Here is an 8,096-nt window from a genome sequence, read left to right as displayed (position 1 = left end):
CTCAAGAATTGCAGAAAAGGGGTGTTTCCACCTCGGATCCATTTTAAAAGCCGTAGGACAGGGTTTTAAACTCTTACCCTAGGACCCTCTTATTGAAAACGACTTTCTGTGTTTTCTTAAGGGTTTTTGTCTCTATTTGCCACTGGTTTTTGTTCCTTATGATAGAGGGCTGCTGCACCTCTATCTTTTTGGAGGTGTTTTCTCACAGGCCTGTGCAATAGTCCAGGACTAGGTCTTTCAAACTGTGAAAGTTGATCTTTTCACAGTTTGCTACGTTCAGGGTAATACCTTTTGACTTTCATACAGGCCTTTCCTCCCGACAGCTTGTACCCGTATGTTTTCGGGCCTGCCAACACAAACTCGAGGATGCGTTGATCTGGTGGAATCTTGCTTGTGAGGTCCCCTAAATAATCCCACAGAGGGGGATTCCAGTCACCCTCCCTTTTCACAAATATCACCAAGTCAGTGTCATGGTACGGGCACTGCTCTTGCAACCTATCTAGCAGGTTGTATAGTTCTAAGCGGGCATAAGCAGTGGTGAAACAGGCCATGAAAACTTTGGTAATTCCAGAGACAGAGTACCGGTCTTTTGCATCCTTCCATACACTCATGCTGTTTCATCGTCGATAAACTCGCAGGATGAAACCTTGTAGTTGGAGCAAAACAGGTACTGAAAGAGTTTGTCAGGGTCTCTCACGCTGCTGGTGTTAGCTAGGTTTGTGAAGCAGAGAATATTATTATTATTAATATTATAAATCACATGAAAATGTCTTGTAAACTTAAAAATAAAACATTCATTAGGGTATTTTTCTATTTAAAAAGTCATAGCTTTAAAACAAACTAATCCATTTCAGGCTGTACAACATACAGGAGTTTTGAGTTTATTTCTACCACTTTAAAACAACAAACCCACAAACTTTTTTTTAAACACACCTCATTTTGCAAAATAAAAACCAAACTGCTTTTAAAATCAACTTTTAAAATCCAGTTTAAAACACATTTTGTACACCAAAAAAACCACGCTGTTAGTTTGAAACACACCATTACCATCAGTTTGCAGTCATATACTTAAAAAAAAAACTCTGTTTTACAGAGAGAGAGTTTGAAACACAGTTTGCAACAAAATAGTTTTCAATAAACCCACATGCCAATAAAAGCCAATTGCAGAAAGTTATCTTCTACTATAGGATAAAGTGTTGCAATCTGTGTAGTATCTGAAGTTATGAAGCAAAACTACAGTTAAAATGGTTTTTACCTTGGCCTGGTGATGAAACGCAATTTCAAGTTACTGGTTCCATGCTAAACAGATCACACTGCAATAAACACAGGCATCATTATTTACTAAGACAGCATGGCCAAGGAGTGATATTATATAATATATATTTTCAGAGTTTAAAACTGGGAGCATACCTCCTCTTGCAGTCCAGCAGCCATTCAAGAGAGTTTCTGTTGAAAACAAATAGTCTCCAAAATACCTGAGGTTTTTATATCATCCTAACCCTTTGTTTCAAACAGACTTCAAAATAGTAGCTAGCAGGTTGATTTGATTGCTACAGCTCTGAAATACTAGATATTTAAGGACTTTAGGCCCCTTCCTAACATTCTCTTTTGTGAGCTGGGGTGGAGGAATGAAGCTGTCTGAACAACTGAGTTGCTTTCGGCTGCATTTTTTTCTTTTCTATAGGGCCTTCTTACAGTATTAAACAGTAAATCTCCAATCCTTAATGTAACTGCCCCCATTCCCAAGTAGGGACCTTTTCCAGATATCAGTATATCTCTTTGGGGCTTGTTTTTTAAAACGTTTCTTTCATGCATAAAGTTTGGGGTGGCGATTGAAATAAAATGGTTGTATCACAACCATAATAAGCCCCCCAGAGCTTTTAAATGTTTGATTGTCTGTCTTTAGAGCAAATGCTTGTTCTAAAGCATGGTGAAGGTTTGTGAACTCTTGAGACATTTCAGTTTTGGCTTAGACCCTTGTGTGTGTATGTGTGGGGTGTGTTTGTTTTTTAAATATATTAATTTAAACTTTTAATGGCTTTGAATTGTTAGAAAGAGTGACCCATAGCATTCAAACAACTCCCAGGTCACACATATTTAAACTGTCCAATAGAGTTCTGCCAACTCCTGGGTCCTTTAAACTGTCCAATAGCGCTCGATCAACTCCAGGGGTTATATTTAAACTGCCCAATAGCAACTGTGAATTCCTGAGGTTTTATTTCATTTCATATTAATCAGAACTCACCCACCCACCTCTCTTACTGTGGGTGCACACCAGTCAAATTTATTCCTATGGCAACAAGGGTAAGTAATCACAATTACCTTCGCTATTCAGTGGGGGTGTGGTTAAAACCATTCAGTTCAACAGAATGAGTCAACTCTATTGTACTCAAACACCTTTCTGAACCATCCCTGTTTGTTTTACTGTTGTAAGCAGAGTCAGGATGAGATCTGCCCTGACATCTGGTGGTGAGTTGTGGAAAAGAACGTCAGGGGCTGGTCATGAGCCCACAGTAGCCCAAATAGTCATTTTGGCTATGGTGGGATCCCCAGTTTCTCTGTTACTGAGGCAGGAAGAATAAAGTGGTGTTATCCTGATTATGTAAATCAAGGCCAGTGGAACTGTACTTGGCCTTTTGTGATGGAGGGACTCACCTTCAACTAAGTAGCACTCGCGAGGCAAGGGACATGGGTTCCAAAACTCAGTAAATTGAGAGAGACTGGGGACAAAAATTGTACCTGGTGATGCACTGACCCATCCCCCAATTTCATTGCCTCTACTGCATAATGTTAGGGCTAATTCTGAGTCCAAGAGGAGTTTGGTTACAGACTGCAAAGCGGTATTCATTTTGGGCTAATGGTGAACAAGTACTGAGGTCCTCCTACAACTTAACGCAGTAAGTGGTGATTTTAGCTTGTAGTAGGGGAGTCTCAGTGCCCCACTGGCTCGGGGCTTGAGCCAATTTTGCATTGTGTTATTGGAATGGAGTTCCTAGATACTGAACCCAGTCCTTGTTGTTGCCAACACTGATGGGCAGAATGGTTACACTGTAAACACATTTTTAGGATTTCTCCCCTCCCACAACATACATTTCAGCTTTTTGCTGTAAATGGATGTCTTTTTTCACAAGAACACAAAAATTAGATTCTCACAAACCATTTTTTTGTAATTTAAAAGACATACAGCTCCTTGGAAAGAAACCAAGAGGCTCCATTAAAACTTTTAGCTCACTTAAAGGCCAGAGACCTTCTAACAGAAATGCAGATAGTCACAAAGCCCCTTTCAATAGATGGTTTTTTAATTTACATATTTAAATTTACATATAAAGTTGAAGTCCAAATCACACGGTCATGGTGCTGTTGGGCTGGGGCATCTATGACACAGCCCTCACAATCTTCAAAAAGCTTTTCCCTAAGACAGTGATTAAGAACAGGACAAACAGCAACGCATACAACAGCCCACATCAATTTTTACGCTCATGATGTGACACTGGCTCAGCGAGTTCTATGCCAAACCTTCTTCTAAACTCCTTATAACCTTCATCCTCGAAGTCCTCTTCAACAATTTTAGTGGCGTTCAGCAAAAACAAGGCGGGCCCGGTTCATCTTTGCTACTTGATGCACCGTTGTCCAGGGCCTCCGGGTCCTCTAGAAAGGCATCATCAAGCTGTCTCAGACAAGAAACAAGTGTAAGTTCTCACTGCTTGTTTTTTAGATTTACACAACCCCAGGTTCCTAACCTCATTACACCTCATCATCAACTGTTGCTTCTTAATCACTCATTTACCTGAGTGACATTTTTTCTGCTCAGCTTCTCCGCCGGTAACTCCCCCAAGCAATGATCGCCTTCCTCTTCCAGGGCGGCGGACAACGAGAGGCCACCATGCTCATCGGGGTGTCTCATGAATGGTTGGGCTTCAGGTTCAGGTTCTGGCATATCCATCAATGGCTGGGCCAAAGGAATCCCCTTGGCTGCTCCCTCCTCCTCTTCAGAACTGTTGCTGCTGTAGCAATTCTCCACACAAGTCCAAAGGTCCGTGGGGCTAAAACAAAGTCTGAAGTTCTCAGGGGGGTGGTAAAGGAGTCCACGTTTCCTCTCAGCCTTTCCACAATTTCTGAAACACGACTTCTTGGTAAGAGATGGCCTCCTCTGCCCAGCGCTGAGACTTATGGGGTGATGGTGCTGCACTTTGATTGGCAGAGGGCATTGGGAGGAGTTCTTAGAGGGGTCACACGACCCTCTTCTGGATGGTCACACCATCCCAGAACCTGCCCTATTTTGGTCAAGTCTCCTTTCGGGGCAGTCCTCTGCAGCCGAAATCCATCGCGACTGGTAGAGGGCAGTGGGAGGAGTTCTTAGAGGGGTCATACGAACCACTTCTGGATGGTCACCCTGTCCCAGAATTCCCCCCAATTGGTCTAATCTCCTCAGGGTGGTCTCTAGTGGCTGAAGCCCCTCCTGATTGGTAGAGGGCAGTAGGAGGAGTTCTTAGAGGGGTCACACACCCCAGAACTCCTCTTGATTGGTTAAATCTTCTCTCAGGGCGTTCCTATCGGGGCAAAACCTATCCTGATTGGTATAGTGGAAGGAGTTCTTAGAGGGGTCACATGACACACCTTGCTTCTGGTCATGTGTCCGCCTTGATCCTGGAAGTAATACCCCATGGGGTGGGGCTTCTGATGACCAGTGGGCAGTGCTTATTGGGTCGAGGGGTGGGGTTAACTTTTGATTGACAGTAGGGCCTTTACACTCCTCGCTCCTGCTACCCAAAATTGGAACAAGACGGAGGCAACTATAATACTGGGCAGTAGTCGCTGTTGTCCTACTGCTCAGATGCTGTAAGTAAGAGAAGGATCAGGCCCTATAAAGTAGCTTGTGTTGATTTTTATTACTCAAAGCATTTTTATTACACAGCAGGACATCTGGTCATTCTGATGGACATGCAGCCTCTGGACAAGCTCCGTGATAAGCATGTGCATTGTACTGGTTGCTCGGGGGTCATTACTATAGTAACAGCCAAGTACTAGCCCAGATCCTCAAATACACCTGAGCTCTAGACTCGGCGTTGTTCTAAATTATGCTGTCTCGTAACATCCATTGCTGCACTGGAGATAGCTATAGCAAAATGCACACCGTGTGTGCTATCTTCTGTTCCCAGCTCATACCCCATATACTTGGGTGGGAAGCTAGGAGTTGGTGACATACAGCCAGCTACACTGGCTGTACACTCTATATGCTGGTTCTCTGGGTGTTAGGGATTTGCGCATGTTGAGGAATTCCTAGCTGCCTCTTAGGGCAGCTTTGTGGCTACTTTGCCCTGCTCCACTGCAACATAGGGCAGCAAAAGGGTGACTTTACAACTAACCCCACCCCTATTGATGCACCTACCCGTGGTTAGGCGTCTGAGTTTAGGTATCCGGGGTTGGAAAACCCACTCACCTGGCATCAAGTTGTCTGATGCCTTTAAACATCAGTCCCCTTGTTTTTCAAATATCTATTTGAAACACCATAATGCTGATAGAGATTTAAATGCCCTAATCAGGACCTCTGCAGGTGGCTATAATGGGTATTTAGGCTTCTACCTTCAGATTTCAGTGCTTAACTCTAGCCGCCCAAGGCCCTTGTATTTGTCTTTCCCAGGCCTATGAGTTGCTGTGTGTTCTCAAACTCCCACTGGTGTTATTGGGAGATAAGGATGCTCTGCCCTTCAGAGAAGGCGCTCCGCAGATATAACTCATCCTCCAAAGTTAGCTACTATGATCCTCCACCTCATAGCAAAAGGTCACTGAATGGTCAGGTTTCTAGTCTCCATCACCACCTCATTCTCCAGTTTACTGTCCCCCTGGTTCAGGCCCTGTGAGGATTCACCAGGCAGCAGTTAGCAGAGGAGGGCGAAACTCAGAGGGAGTCTGGGATGTTGTTGCTTATAGTTCTCAATGGGGTGACAACGTTCCTGTAACAGTTGACTATTGGACGGGAATCAATAGAGACCCCTGTTGAAGTGACACATTCTGCTAATTCAAAAGTGACTATTAAGTAATATGGCTTCCCCTAATCTTGTCGTGTTTCCTGTTTTGGTGATTGTTTTCTCTACCGTATCCAGGCGGCTTATCCCCGGTCCATGTTCTCATGTTGTTATTCCCTAGTATTCTCCACTCTGTTTATGTGTATTAAGGGGAACTGGACAAATCCTGATGACTCTTCACATTTCTTTTTCAGGTGCTGGCTGTGTATCACACAGACAAGGTCATATGTAAATAACCCAGCTGCAGATTTTGTATATACTGTGTACACATTTCCTATTAAACTGTTTGAAGTATCTGTTTCAATTCAGAGGCCTGATTTCGTTTTTCAGAGAAATTGGGGCTTCTTCAATGTCCACTGTAACCATGATGTGGGGGCTTCCTCCCTTGCCCTTTCTCCGTGAAGCTGGAAGACTTCAGCTCAACGCCTCTCTAGGATCTCTAATCACTCTTCCGGGATCCCCACAAAGTTAGAGCTAATCCCTGTAGCTAGTGATCGGGGGTTTGGTTCTTAGTCATATTCTCTTCTTTGTTTTTCTGGGAATTCAGTGTTGCTGATGAATTCTGGGTTGTAAGTGGAATGGACTGTGTTCTGGTGAGTTATCCTCCCTCCTGTCTAGCCTATTTCTGGGTCAGAAGGCTGTCTGTGAACTGTGTCTGTTTACTTACAGACTTAGGATAGGTGCCTGTAATAGTGTGTGAGGGAAGGCATCTCTGCTTTTCTAAGCCAAGTGCCTGTTTGTGTGCTGCAAGACTTTATCCAAGAAGAACCATTGGATTCCCTAGCTTCCCCCACTGCACTACAAGGAACGACTGTCATTGGGTATCTCTGATAGGGAATGTCCTGCTGTGCTCTCTGGTCTTGTGACGTCTTCATGTCGGGGACCAGGTCATTTTGTTGTTAATTCACATTGGACTAGAGCTGGGTGAAGGCTGGTGGGGCAGTTCACTGCAGGGCTCACCAGTTAAACTCCACAGTTCAGAGAATCCTAGAAATGCAGGGCTGAGAGGGTCCTAGAAATATCATCCCATCCAGCACTCTACTTAGACCGCCCCTAACAGCTCTTTGTCCAATAAGTTCTTTAAAACCTCCAATGACGGGGATTCCACAACCTCCCTTTGAAACCTATTCCAGAACTTAACTACCTTTATAGTTAGAAAGTTTTTCCTAATATCTAACCTAAATCTCCCTTGCTGCAGATTTAGCTGATTCCTACTTCTCCTGCGTCCAGTGCACATGGAGAACAGTTGATCAGGAGGAGAATTTTCTCATGGAGCTGATATCTAGTCAAGGATAACACCACCGGTCTGTTAGCCAGCCTACCAATCTCCATAGGGCTCTTCCAGCCCTGGCTCTGCCTTGCACGGTAACACTAGTTGCACCGCAGCCCCCAAGCCCCTCTGAAAGTTTCCCCCAGTAGCATCAGGTTACTGTCACAGGACACTCACAGAAATTACCGGGGAACAGAATCTAAACAGCTTGATTGGTACAGCTCAGGATCAGATCTTTATAAGCTCACAGCACTGAGACATAAGTATAGTGGAATAATCCTAAATTTATTATCAAAGATTAAGATTTAAGAGGTACCGAGTCAAGATCATGGAAACAGAACTGGTTACATATAAAATGAAAATCATAACATGCTTCTTAGCATCTAAAATCAATTATTACAGGAGTTTTTCACCTAAAGCAATCTCCCAGCAGCATTAACCAACATGCCTGGGATCCAGCTTTCCTGAGGAAGGAAAAGGGCTTTTTGTATGCTGTTCCCAGATGTGCCCGTCACTTTGGGGGTTGGCTCATTTATCAGGGTTACTCTTCTAGGGGACAAGTATCAGAGGGGTAGCCGTGTTAGTCTGGATCTGTAAAAGCAGCAAAGAACCCTGTGGCACCTTATAGACTAACAGACGTTTTGGAGCATGAGCTTTCGTGGGTGAATACCCACTTCCTCAGATGCATCTGAGGAAGTGGGTATTCACCCACGAAATCTCATGCTCCAATACGTCTGTTAGTCTTCTAGGGAAGGGGTTCTATAATTCTATCAACGTGCTGTGAAAGTCGCTTGTGTGTT

The 8,096-nt window shown here is 43.9% G+C and overlaps 1 long non-coding RNA gene across 1 annotated transcript; it reads left to right on the top strand.

Moving 5' to 3' along the window:
- Positions 1-4,680: 4,680 nt before the first annotated feature.
- Positions 4,681-6,330, top strand: LOC127050994 (uncharacterized). The gene is made up of 2 exons (XR_007774361.1): positions 4,681-4,839; positions 6,221-6,330. It is a non-coding gene; the product is annotated as an uncharacterized LOC127050994 (long non-coding RNA).
- The last annotated feature ends 1,766 nt before the right edge of the window (positions 6,331-8,096 follow it).

Source organism: Gopherus flavomarginatus, chromosome 5 (assembly GCF_025201925.1).
Source record: "Gopherus flavomarginatus isolate rGopFla2 chromosome 5, rGopFla2.mat.asm, whole genome shotgun sequence".
NCBI classification, from domain to species: Eukaryota; Metazoa; Chordata; order Testudines; family Testudinidae; genus Gopherus; species Gopherus flavomarginatus.
The sequence above is the reverse complement of the archived record's forward strand: the minus strand, read 5'-3'. Positions and strand labels throughout refer to the sequence as shown.